Source organism: Colias croceus, chromosome 15, assembly GCF_905220415.1.
Source record: "Colias croceus chromosome 15, ilColCroc2.1".
Lineage (NCBI taxonomy): Eukaryota > Metazoa > Arthropoda > Insecta > Lepidoptera > Pieridae > Colias > Colias croceus.
This window is the reverse complement of record NC_059551.1, coordinates 5,787,302-5,799,511: the sequence shown is the minus strand read 5'-3', so window position 1 is coordinate 5,799,511 and position 12,210 is coordinate 5,787,302.

Here is a 12,210-nt window from a genome sequence, read left to right as displayed (position 1 = left end):
ATTAACCGTGTATCTACGTTGCAAATAAATACAAAAGCTAGTAAAATATTTATTTTATCGTCCGATTGTGTCCCTCCAGTCTAATGACATTATCAGAATTGCATACGCATCAATTTTTCACTGGTTTGCGGTGATAAAAATGGAAAACAAACACGTTGCAGATTGTTCTCGGTTTATAGCGTGTTTTAGATTACGCTTGGGTTTTTTGTTCGGACATACCCTTTATTATTCTTGTTGTTTATAGCTCTACTGGAAATGGCGTTGTTTTATACGTCCAATTTTAACAGCAATCAGTAGGTGTTGATGTTGGTGAAGAAAATTCTGGAAAAACTTTGCTTGTTAACGTTTAGCGAGTTTTAAAAGTTAACCGTTTATGACATGTATTGTATTTTAAATAAAATCCAAGCATAACCGATGCCAGACGTTGCAATTATTTTAATCTTTCAATTATTTTAACGTCTTGAAAAAAAAACTTCCATGGACGGACTTCAAACATAAAGGAGCCTCGAAAATTGTATTAATAAGTCATTAAAAGTTCGTAAACTTAAGAAAGAGGTTGAGATCCATCGAGGGTCATAATGTTCTCAAAGGTTTTGAGATGAAATGAGTTAAACTTAAATAATAATTAAATAAGTATTCAGCAATTCAAATTTTCAATGGACCTTTACGTGTTAAGGCTGTGAATGGCGATATGCTTTAATTAATTGTCTTTGGATTGAAATGTAATGTTCTTAGGTAATGTTATGTTCTTTTTTAAATACCGTCAAACAAAATGTAATTTGTATAAAATAAATATACTTATTAAAGATTTATTTAAAAATCTTTATTGAAAATGCATCATTTTTATTGTTAGGCACATATTTAATTCTGGAAGAGAATATGAATCACTTAAATGACTTAAAAAAATAGTTCAACAAATTTTAAATTGATGGGTATCGTGATTAAGGGGGGTTAGGCGGTCAGCGTAAATTCAGCTATTCGGGCCAGAGGTAAGCGGTGAGGGGGTCCGCGTTTAGTATGGAATCAACGTGCTCGAAACTAAAAATCGTAAGCGCCATTCACATTTTTATCAAAAAGTGAATGAAAATATTTAGTATTTTCTAAATCTAAAACAGTCACGAAATCGAGAAGGTATAGAACCTATGTATTTGTGATTTCATACGAATTATTATCGTAAAATACGGTTGTATAATGAGCATTTATATGATATTTTAGAGGTAACTTCAGGATTTTTTTTATCGAGCAAAATTTTTCCAATCGTGTTTTGGAAACAGTCATCCCATCACACATACGTTCTATAATACATATTAGAAATTTCAGTGCAAAAAAACTTCAATATTTTTAATTATAGCTCATAGAAAACCGTCCATTTTCACCTACTAAGGGCCCTTAATAATCTTCAATAAGTATCCCCAAGGAATAATAAGAAATATACGAAACAAATATTTTCCATATAACAGTCCAAGATATCTTTGAAACAACGGTAAGGAAAAAAGCGAGAAAACATTGTTATTGAAGGGAAATTTTGTTTTCAACAAAATTGGCCACAAACAGCGTTCCAATTGACACTTTCAAAATTTCTGCCAAAAACAACGAGTAGAGAAGAGAAAACCAAGGACAAAATCGGATATATTATGTAAATCCGGATTTTTCTTAACATTAAAGTTAACAGTAGATATTTCTTAGTTATTTGTTGGTTTGTAAAATATTATCTAGTGCAGTATTTTGTATCTGATATTATTATTCTCTTATAATATTATATATTAATCTTAACAACGGTATAGAAGAAGTTAAGGTTTTAGAAAGTAGCAAAAATTAAGATGAGTGGATTTGGTGACAATAGAGCCCTACCTCTCAGAGGTGTGAAAAATCTTACAATTTTTAGGTATACAAATCAACATATTATGCAAGTATCTACGGTATACTGTAATATCTTTTTGTGTTATTTGTTCTTAAAATTGTACTATAAATCTTCTTTGATAATTGCAATTTACTTGACCACACACGTATGAGAGCAGATTTCTACTTAAACTGGGATGTAGTACTTCAGCAAAAGACGTTTCTTAATTGCTGTATTTGAACAGACGAAAGATGGTAATTTTTGGTAGCAAATATAAAAAGTAACAACATCACTAGAAAAGCTCGTTCCTTTAATTATTTCCAGTCTTTTGCGCTGGAATACTTATCAGAATACCTAAATGATTTATAATATTTATTAAATAGGAAAATAGCTGTAAGGTAATTAACCTCGATACTATAATCGCCTACCTTTGCCAGGGCATTTGACATTCTTAGTTCTTCCTAGAGCACTGAGCTACTCATGTCATGACCTACCTGTGTTACTAAGCAGGGCTAAACAGTTAATGTTATAAGCCATTTAGTTATGAAAGGATTACGTGGTTAAGTAGTATCGTAATAAAAATGAAATACTTGACAACGTTTGGTCCAATGTGATTTCGAGATTAAAAGGTTAAGCCCAGTTTCACCAAGCTCTGTTAGTTAGTTTAACACGCTGTTAACTCTTTTAACGGGACATCAATGTAAGGGAGTGTCCCACCAAGATTATAAGGTTATAATATTGCGATTAGAATATGTAATTGAAGACTAATTGCTATTAATATTTTTGATAATATGAATACATAATATGAATATGAATTATGATAATATATTGTGATGATATGATTCTTGTTATAATCTTGAAATTTATTTTTTAATAATGACAATGAAAATGACATTTTAGTTTATTATTATACGAATGTTTTTTAAAAGATTTTTTATTAAAAACAATGTTTTTTCTTAATAACCAGAAAAAAAATCAGGATAAAATCAATAGTACCTACTTATGGGAAAAACATTAATGATATTTCTATAGTTAAGTTTTAAAAACTTCGGAGTTACTGGGAACTTTAATAGAGATGTAAAAGATTTGAAGAAGTTTAAGCGGGTTGAGAAAGGCGCCGTATAGCGCAGACGGGAAATAGTTCTTAACTTCAACAGATTGGAAAGAGGATTTGTGCTGTGGACTGTTTGTAGCCAAGCCATTCTGTTTATTGATAGTTTCCGAAATACTATATTGGAACAAGATTAGAACTATCACCAGACCACCAGTTATATGTTGAATCTAACTGCACCTAACATGTATGTAATCTAATATAATGATCGGCTTTTGCTGAAATAATAAAAAAAACATAATTGAATGTTCGCGTGAAGATTACGTATCCCATCTTCGGAATAAACATGAAAAATCTAGTTGCAATTCAAAAGAAAAGAAACACATTAAATGAAAAGTGTATTTTTTGTAAAGAGACTTTTACAAAGAAACAAAGCATACAAATGCGAAGTAATTTGTGAGAAGGGGTGACAAATGAGGTGTCGTATGGACCGTTCCGAGGAGAGGCTTTTCTTTTATCTTTTAAATGCGACAAACCACTACAATAGGTTTTAACTAAACAATTAAAATTGTACGTCGATGCGGGTACGTTAACAAGCAGTATAATCTTTCTAACTTTTATTTATCTATATACATATAACTAGTGGTCCGCCCCGGCTTCGCCCGTGGTACCTACATGTTTAAACTATCCTATCTCTCAAGTTGGATCGAACTGCACATGGTGTGCGAATTTTATTATAATCTGTTTAGTGGTTTAGGAGTCCATTGAGGACAAACATTGTGACACGAGATTTATATATATATATTATATACTAGCTGTGCCCGCGACTTCGTCCGCGTGGAATAGTGACTGCATAGTAGTTACTACTTAACTTAATTATTGAGTAAACACGGACTACCATAAATAAGTAAAAGATCTGTTAGTAAAATTTATTACTAAACTGTGCTAAACAATAAAAAAAATAAATGCCTTAATAATTTTCTACGTAAAATTTCTTTTAAATTATGTCATATTATTTTTAGGCACCAGGGGGGAGGGGAGCAAATTTCTTTTCCTTCCTTCCTTGTATGGATGTTTTTAACAATATATCGTGCAGCAACTGATCAGTTTAATCGATACTCAGTTTTTATCAAATCCAAATCAGATCTTTCCTGAATCCTGTCTCACGCCTGTATAGTAGGTAACTAAACCGTTTAGACCGTGCAATAAAAATTAAATTAAAAAATAAAACAACGCTACGAAGAAAAGTGCATAAATAATAAAAGGAATAAATAATTTCACAAACTTCCCGAAGATTTTTAAAAATAAATACCATTTTAAATATGTATTTATAAAAAAAAAAAACAAAGTCGTCGGGGCTGCCATGCCAACATTATCGTTATATATTTCATTATCAAAATAAATGGTACTTATTTTTAAAGATCGTTGGGAAGTTTGTAAAATTATTTATTCCTATCGGTTTCTTATTTTCATGTAATATTTTCAAGTGAGCGAGACTTCCATATTACATTCCTACATCATTTTTATATCGGCCGATATAATCGGCAAGCCGATATATCGGTATCGCCGATTATAAAACAACCGATACCGATATCAAACAATTCAAAAAACCGCGCCCCATGAACGATGCGGGAGGCCGCCCGCGCGTGCGCACTTTGTTTTCTGAAAAAACTCTACCAATAGTAAACTTTTATTATGTACTGATTGTATGTTTATAACTTAAAGTTTAACTGACTTTGCAAAATAATAATACTAAAATAAATGGTTTTCTTGTTTTTTGATTTGGCTTTGTTATTTAAAAGAATACGATTTACAGTTGAGTCTCTGTTGAATGTTGGTAACTTTTATGCATAATTCACTATTTATTTTTCTACCAAGCCATCGATATCGGTATCGGTATCGGTATCGCCGATATTTTTTTACAAATATCGGTATCGGTATCGTATCGGCAAAATCATGTATCGTTACATCACTAATTTTGATATCTATAAGTTTGTTGCTTATGCTGATATGCCGCTTGAGTATATTATTTGACCACATTCGATTTTTGTTCATTCCCACTTTTACCGCTGTAATCTAATAAATGGATAAACCGAATTGGATAAAAATATAACTTAGTGTACTTCACCCGTTATGCACTTTCATTTGATATGTCACTTGGGTATATTTGACAACATTCGTTTTTTTTCATTTCCACTTTTACCCATATATAATAATATATAATAAATTTATGAACCGATTTTGATTAAATAAGTATGTCTAATTATACTTTACACGTCATGCCCTTTCATTTGATATGTCACTTGAGTATATTTGACAAAATTCATTTTTTTATTACCACTTTTATACCTATATCAAATAAATGGATGAACCGATTTTGATTAAATTTGACTTAATGTTACTGATAGGTCATTCACTTTCATTTCACTTTTACTCCTATATACCTAGATGTAATAAATGGATGAACCGATTTTGATACACTTTATCTAAGAACCAGCGTCGGAAAATATGCTGCCTAACAAAAAAACCGCATCTAATTCGGATTACCTGTTAGCGAGCTACGGTGGCACAAACAGACACACACACACACACACAGACAAACATAGCGATCAAAAACTTATCACCCAACTTTTTGCGTCGGGAGTTAAAAATATAATACGACATAATTTAAAGGACATTTTATGTATAAAATTTACCTAGAAAAAAACATAATTCTAATTTGACCCCTTCCCCCCTACTACTTCAGCTGACCCCACTCCCCTTCCCACCCTTGGGGACTTTCGATATGATCACCTGGACATTTATAGGAATAATTACTGTAACAGATAACTTATATCGTACACTGTAGGTACAGTGTACAATAAATAGAATGCCTTAGCAAATGTTCGCCGTGAATACTTAAATGGTCATAACTTTTTTGTTTACGAACCGATTGACATGAAATAAACACTAAATGTTAAATGAAGATTACTCCAATATATTAGTGAAAACCGCATCTAAATCGGATAAGCCGTTTCTGAGATTAGCGTGCACGAACATACAGACAAACAGACAAACAGACAAACGGACAAAAAATTTTTTAACTACAGTTTTGGGTTTGGGATCGATTTAATAATAACACCTGCTAATTTTTTTTTCATATTTCCATTGTACAGACACCGCTTTTTTAGAATTTTATTATATGTATTGATGAAGATAAATCTGTAGAAGGGTCAATTCTGTACATTGAAAATATTGAAAAAATAAATAGCAGGGGGTGTTACTGGATCGATACAAAGCCCAAATATGTGATTAAAAAAAATTTTGTCTGTCTGTCTGTCTGTATGTTCAGGCATCACGTGAAAACTAACGGTTCGATTTCGATGAAACTTGGTATATTTATACCTTATTATCCTGGGCATAAAATAGGATACTTTTTATCCCGGAAAAATACGTAGAAAAAAAAAATCTTAATTTTTCCGCGCGGACGGAGTCGCGGGCGGAAGCTAGTATACCTACCTAAATCCTAATGTTTTTATTGATATTGTCAGTTCCAATGAGCACAAAATGTGAAAGCGTTGATATATGTATTTTTAATATGGGGAAAAGCGTAGACCATGTAATGGGTATCATTGTCCAACCGAGAGAAATATATACCCCATAAATCCAAATTTGCTCAGGCATTTAGAAGCTATAGTGGGGTGAAGAACCTCGCAAAGACATGTAACATACCTACGTACCTACGGATATATAAATGTATCTATACAAAGGAACCATACATAAGTGAGAAAATTATTTGCGGATTATTTTAAATGTATTGCTATAATAAATGCAGTTGTCAATCGAAACAGTTTCATATAGGTAATTTTTCTAAATACGCAAGTTTCATCAATAAAAATTTCGGTTTGATTTCCAATATGAAATGGCACTGCTTACGTCCTTCACAATAAAAGAGTGCCAATTCATCAAATATCCTCCCAATATAACACTATCAACAACATTTCGGTATAACATTCGTGGATGATATAAGGAAATCCATTGTTATGTTTGTAAGTAATTGATTGACATCGGGTCGGACGTGTAACCGAGATATACGCCAGCGGGGACGACTCGTGAACTAAATTCCCTCTAACTTCACACAGATTTCATTTGTAATTACAGTGTTTATACATATAGAATAGATCAGAGGGATTCATTTGTCAAGGGAAAACTATTTTTTTATACAGGATAAATATTATTAAGATTTTCGGTTATAGTTCTATTGTTTATGGGTATGTGAATACATAGCTAAAAATATTCCTGCTTAGGATGACAATAGATATAACAAAGTATTTTATGCGGATATGTGAAAAAAATCACTGCATAACATTCCATTGTTTTTATAATCGTATTCTGTTTCGTACAATAACGTTAAAAACGTTGAACGTTATTCCGTAATCCAATTTCCAAAATGTAAATAATGCGCTTTCTATGTTTTGTTAAAGGTTGCGTATCTTAAACAAAGCATAGTATCAACTCATGAATAAATGAGAGCATCTGATCCCCGTTACATTGTAAATAAAACATAAAAAACGGACCATCCCCTGTGCATTCGTGTATAAAGTGCTTCCTAACTGCAAACTATCCGCTTCTGTTTACTATGTAAGTACCGCATTTCCGGGTTTCTATTACGTGCGAAATATAAATGGGCAGCACTGATGGATAAATGGTTTGGCGATATAATTCACTGGGGGCAGAATTGAGGCTTTGATACGTTTGTAGGTAGCTATTTCTATGTTTTAGTATTACAATGATACCGTTATATTAAAAATATTTAGGTACACCCAATATTTCTTAAAAGGGTTTCTTTTAGAAATTGGAAATGGAATTAATGATAAACTGAGTTTAACATTAGATCTGTCTAATACAGGATAAATATCACTAACATACAGATAAACTTGATATACATCGAAAAGTTTTTTATAGTTTGGTATTTACACAAACCTAGTTTGGTATTAGGTACAACGGATAGGCGTACCTACTTATGAAGTATTTATATGTAAATGTATAAGCGTATATCATATCCTACCCAGTTGGAATGAACTTCTCATTAGCAATGAACTGAAATTCGCGCAATATAACTATTACCATACTTATACCTACTCTCTTTTAGAATATTGTACATATTTACATAATAATATAAAGCAAAGAGACCTTTAATCAGTATTCCTAGTATATTTCTTATAGCTGGCACAAATTTTACGGTAAACTTACGGTCGACGTCAACCTCCTCGATCTTCTTTAAATTTATAATCTAATAAAAAGGCTCAGAAGCTCAGATGAAATTAGTTTACAAAATTTTATTAAGCAATAAGTAGATAAATAGCATAGGTACACAAAATATATAAATATATATCTTTAGTTAGATACGGTAAAATAAATTCATGCATTATGCATCGTGAAGAACCACAATGATATCTCAACAATAATTCTGTACACCAATTTTGAGTCTACAATGGAACAAATACAATAAACTGCATAAATAATTCCACACTTAAAATGTAGCACATTCGAAACTCGGAATATATTATTCAAATTTCCGCTATGCTCAATAAAAACGCCGGAACACAGTAACAGCCTGGCCGCGATTTAAACGAGATCTCCCTCGCACCACCCGGCCTTTTTGTGCATTGATAAAACAAGGTTACCACCAGACCACTCAGAATAGGTAGACAGTTTTTAAATACTACGGATGGGATTTCATGTGATTTGGATCTTAAATCAATCAATCAATAATAAACAACTCAGTCACAACTTTGACAGTGAAATCTGTAAATTATAATTTAAGAATTAAAAATATTATTAAACTTTTTAAAAGTTGAATTACAATATTAAAGAAAAGCTGCTCCGCGCGGTTTCACCCCCGTGGCTCCACTCCTGTTGCCCGTAGCGTGATGAAATATAGCCTATAACCTTCCTCTATAAATGGGCTATCTAACACCGAAAGAATTTTTCAAATCGGACCAGTAGTTCCCGAGATTAGTGCGTTCAAACAAACAAACAAACAAACTCTTCAGCTTTATAATATTAGTATACTAGAATATAGATAATGAAGAAATATACATTTTGATGAAAGTTGCTTTGTAATAACGTGAATCATAATATGGAACTAGAATGTTCTATCTACCTATTTAATAAAGTAATACTAATGTTATCTTTCCATACATTAATTTACCCTGTCTTCAATATAGTTATATGTAAATATTAAATGAAGACAATCAAGTAATTGCAGCAGTATTAGGTAATTGAATAGTGCTTCAATAGTCTACGCCTGAGTATTAATCATGACGTCCAAGTTGACGGTTCGATATAACAACATTGTTAAAAATTCCAATAATGTTGATCCCATATCGAAATTCTTTATAATTACTGAAGTATTTTTAGGAATAAATCGGCTACGGGTTTTTGAATCTATTAAACCTGTTTATGTTTTATTAGCGTACATCTTTTCTGTGTCTATGGTCACGGCTTACATTGTAACTTGCACCTATATCTTCTGGCTGAATTACTTCCTTATTGTTCTAACCGATGTAACAGTTTCGTTCTGTATTATTCTCTCAAGTTCAGTGACATGGAGACGTCTATATAAATATTTCTTGGAACTCTCGTTATTCGATAGTGAAGTTTGTACTAAGGTGAAATTGTCCACAGGAACTAAGCGAAGTCTTATTTTTCATTCATGTTCGATTGTGACGGTATTCCTAATAATATATGCCCTTTCCTACTATTTTATTGATACCAAGTCTGCGATAACTTTTCTTATGGTGCCGATGAAACTTCTTCATGCTGTTGAATATTTTTTCAACGGTCATTTGCTAAATCTTTTGGTGAATCGACTTCAATTTCTTAATCATTGCTTAGAATTATCATATCCTTTGAGTCAAGTGTATTGCGTCAATACTATTGAGGAAGAATTTAATAATAAATCGTCGCCTATTCGTATAAAAATGACAAAATTTTTAAGATTATACTATATTATTATAAACGCTTTCGATATTTTAAATTCTGCAGTTAAGTGGCAGGTAGGTTTGACTTTCAATTTTTTTATATCAGTATTTCATAATAAGAAAATATTTTGAAACTAAAAGGTTGCTAGGTATAGTTTAAGTGGAATTATGGGTTAGTCGAGGACGCCCAACTTTGCAGAACTTTTTCACTATCTACTCGTAACTACGCCTGTGTAAAATGTTTGAAATGAAATGACAATGTAATAAGCGTTTTAATCTCGTGCTTATTATGTGTTGAAAATAATAATTATTTTGAGATTTGTTCTGTACTTTTTATTTTTATATAAATTTATTTTTCAGTTGCTGTTCACGTTCATAAAAACTTTTTCTGTTTCTTTGGGAGATCTACACTTTTTGATGACGGCTGTTATCAATAAGGATGTAAGAATACTTAAAATTATATTACCCTAGCTTACCGCCCGCGGTTTCGCCCGCTTTGTCTAAAACCTAATAAATTATATACTAAAACCTTCCTCTTGAATCACTATATCTAAAAACAAAACGCATTAAAATCCGTTGCGTAGTTTTAAAGATTTAATCATACAAAGGGACATAGGGACAGAGAAAGCGACTTGTTTTATACTATGTAGTGATGTTAACTCAAGTCTTAACAAAACTTTCGAGAAATAATATTTAACGTTTTTTGAAGTATATGACCAGGTTTGAAACATATTATGAGTACCTAATTTTCGTTTGCGTAAAATGTAGAGTATGATAAACAAATATAAACAAAAATAATATATTAAATTGCTACTGTTTTTAGTGGAGTGTTCATCAAGTTCTATTAATCGTGAGCATCGCCGTCGTTCAAATAGGATCAATGTTTTCGGTGTGTGCATCCGGAGATAAACTTCAGAAGGAAGTGTTAAGATTACGTGACATGCTCGCCTGTCGGCTTTACCAAGGCAAATTAGGTACGTGATACCTTATCTTTTCACTAATTACAACTTTAACTTAAATCAACAACATTTAGTTAAGACATTACTTGCTTTTTAATAAATACAGTTGAACACACAGAAATCCTTACCTACAACTATTTACAAAAATAGAAAGAGTAAATTTATTGGTCAGCTTTATCACTTTGTTTACATACGTAAGAATCACTAAAATAAGAGTAATATTACAGATCACGATTGAAATATATAGGTCATTTTATTTATTACAGATAAGCAAGATCGCCGAACCGCGCAGGCCCTCCTGACCTTAACGGAAACTCGCAATCTGTCCTTCTCAGTATTCCACATGTTTAACATCAACATATCCCTGCCTTTTGAGATAGTGGGTCTGCTTGTTACCTATCTCATCATCTTGCTACAATTCGAGAAAGTTAATTCTAATTCGTAAACATGGTGTAATCGTTACAGTATAACGGGGTGTAATCGTTAAGTGTGCACAGGCGATTTTTCCGTAACTATTGCAGATATCAAAAAACTTTAAACTGATATTGAAAGTACTTTACCTAATGAGTAAAATGGCCGTAATAAATTAAAAAAAAACCGGAAATATCAAAAAAAATATCTTTAAACCCTCCCATACATTTAGTATGAGAGATAATTATCCCATGTACATTTAATATGAAAGATTTTTGTTTTCTCTTTCTTTTATTGGTTTTTTGCTTTAATTACCTACTTCGCAAATTTGAAGGGAAGTTCATTTAGAAACTTTAAATAGAGCTCCTCATGGTATTGCACAATGAGGACGTCATTTCGATGCTATGATTACAAAATGTATGGGAAATCAAATGTATGAGAGCGTTTAATGTAATATTTTTGGATATTTCTCGTTTTATTTTTAAAAATTTATTATGGCCATTTTACTCATTAGGTTAAGTACTTTCGATATCAGCTTAAAGTTTTTTGATATCTGCAATAGTTACGGAATAATCGCCTGTGCACACTTAACGATTACACCTTGTATATCCTACAGGAAATGAGATATTGTGCAAGGTTAAGTTTTAACTTACTACGCGTAGACAAAAATAAAGAGAAATGTTTCGTTTGTTATAATTTTATAAATAGATAGGCTGTGCCCTCGCTTAGCGCGGCTTCGATCTGGAAAAAAAAAATACTCATATCGCTCTCAAATTAACCTTTTCAGGTTTTAAGTCTATGCACACCAAAGTTACCACCAGAATTATAGTTTTAAAAATTAGAAATATGAAACGTATCTGAACATATACCTATATCATTAAAATAATGACTTCAGTGGAATAATATTATATGCTCTACTACAAGATTAACTTGTATAATATAGAGATTGAAGCAACTGAATAACCTAATAAACTAGGTAGGTGT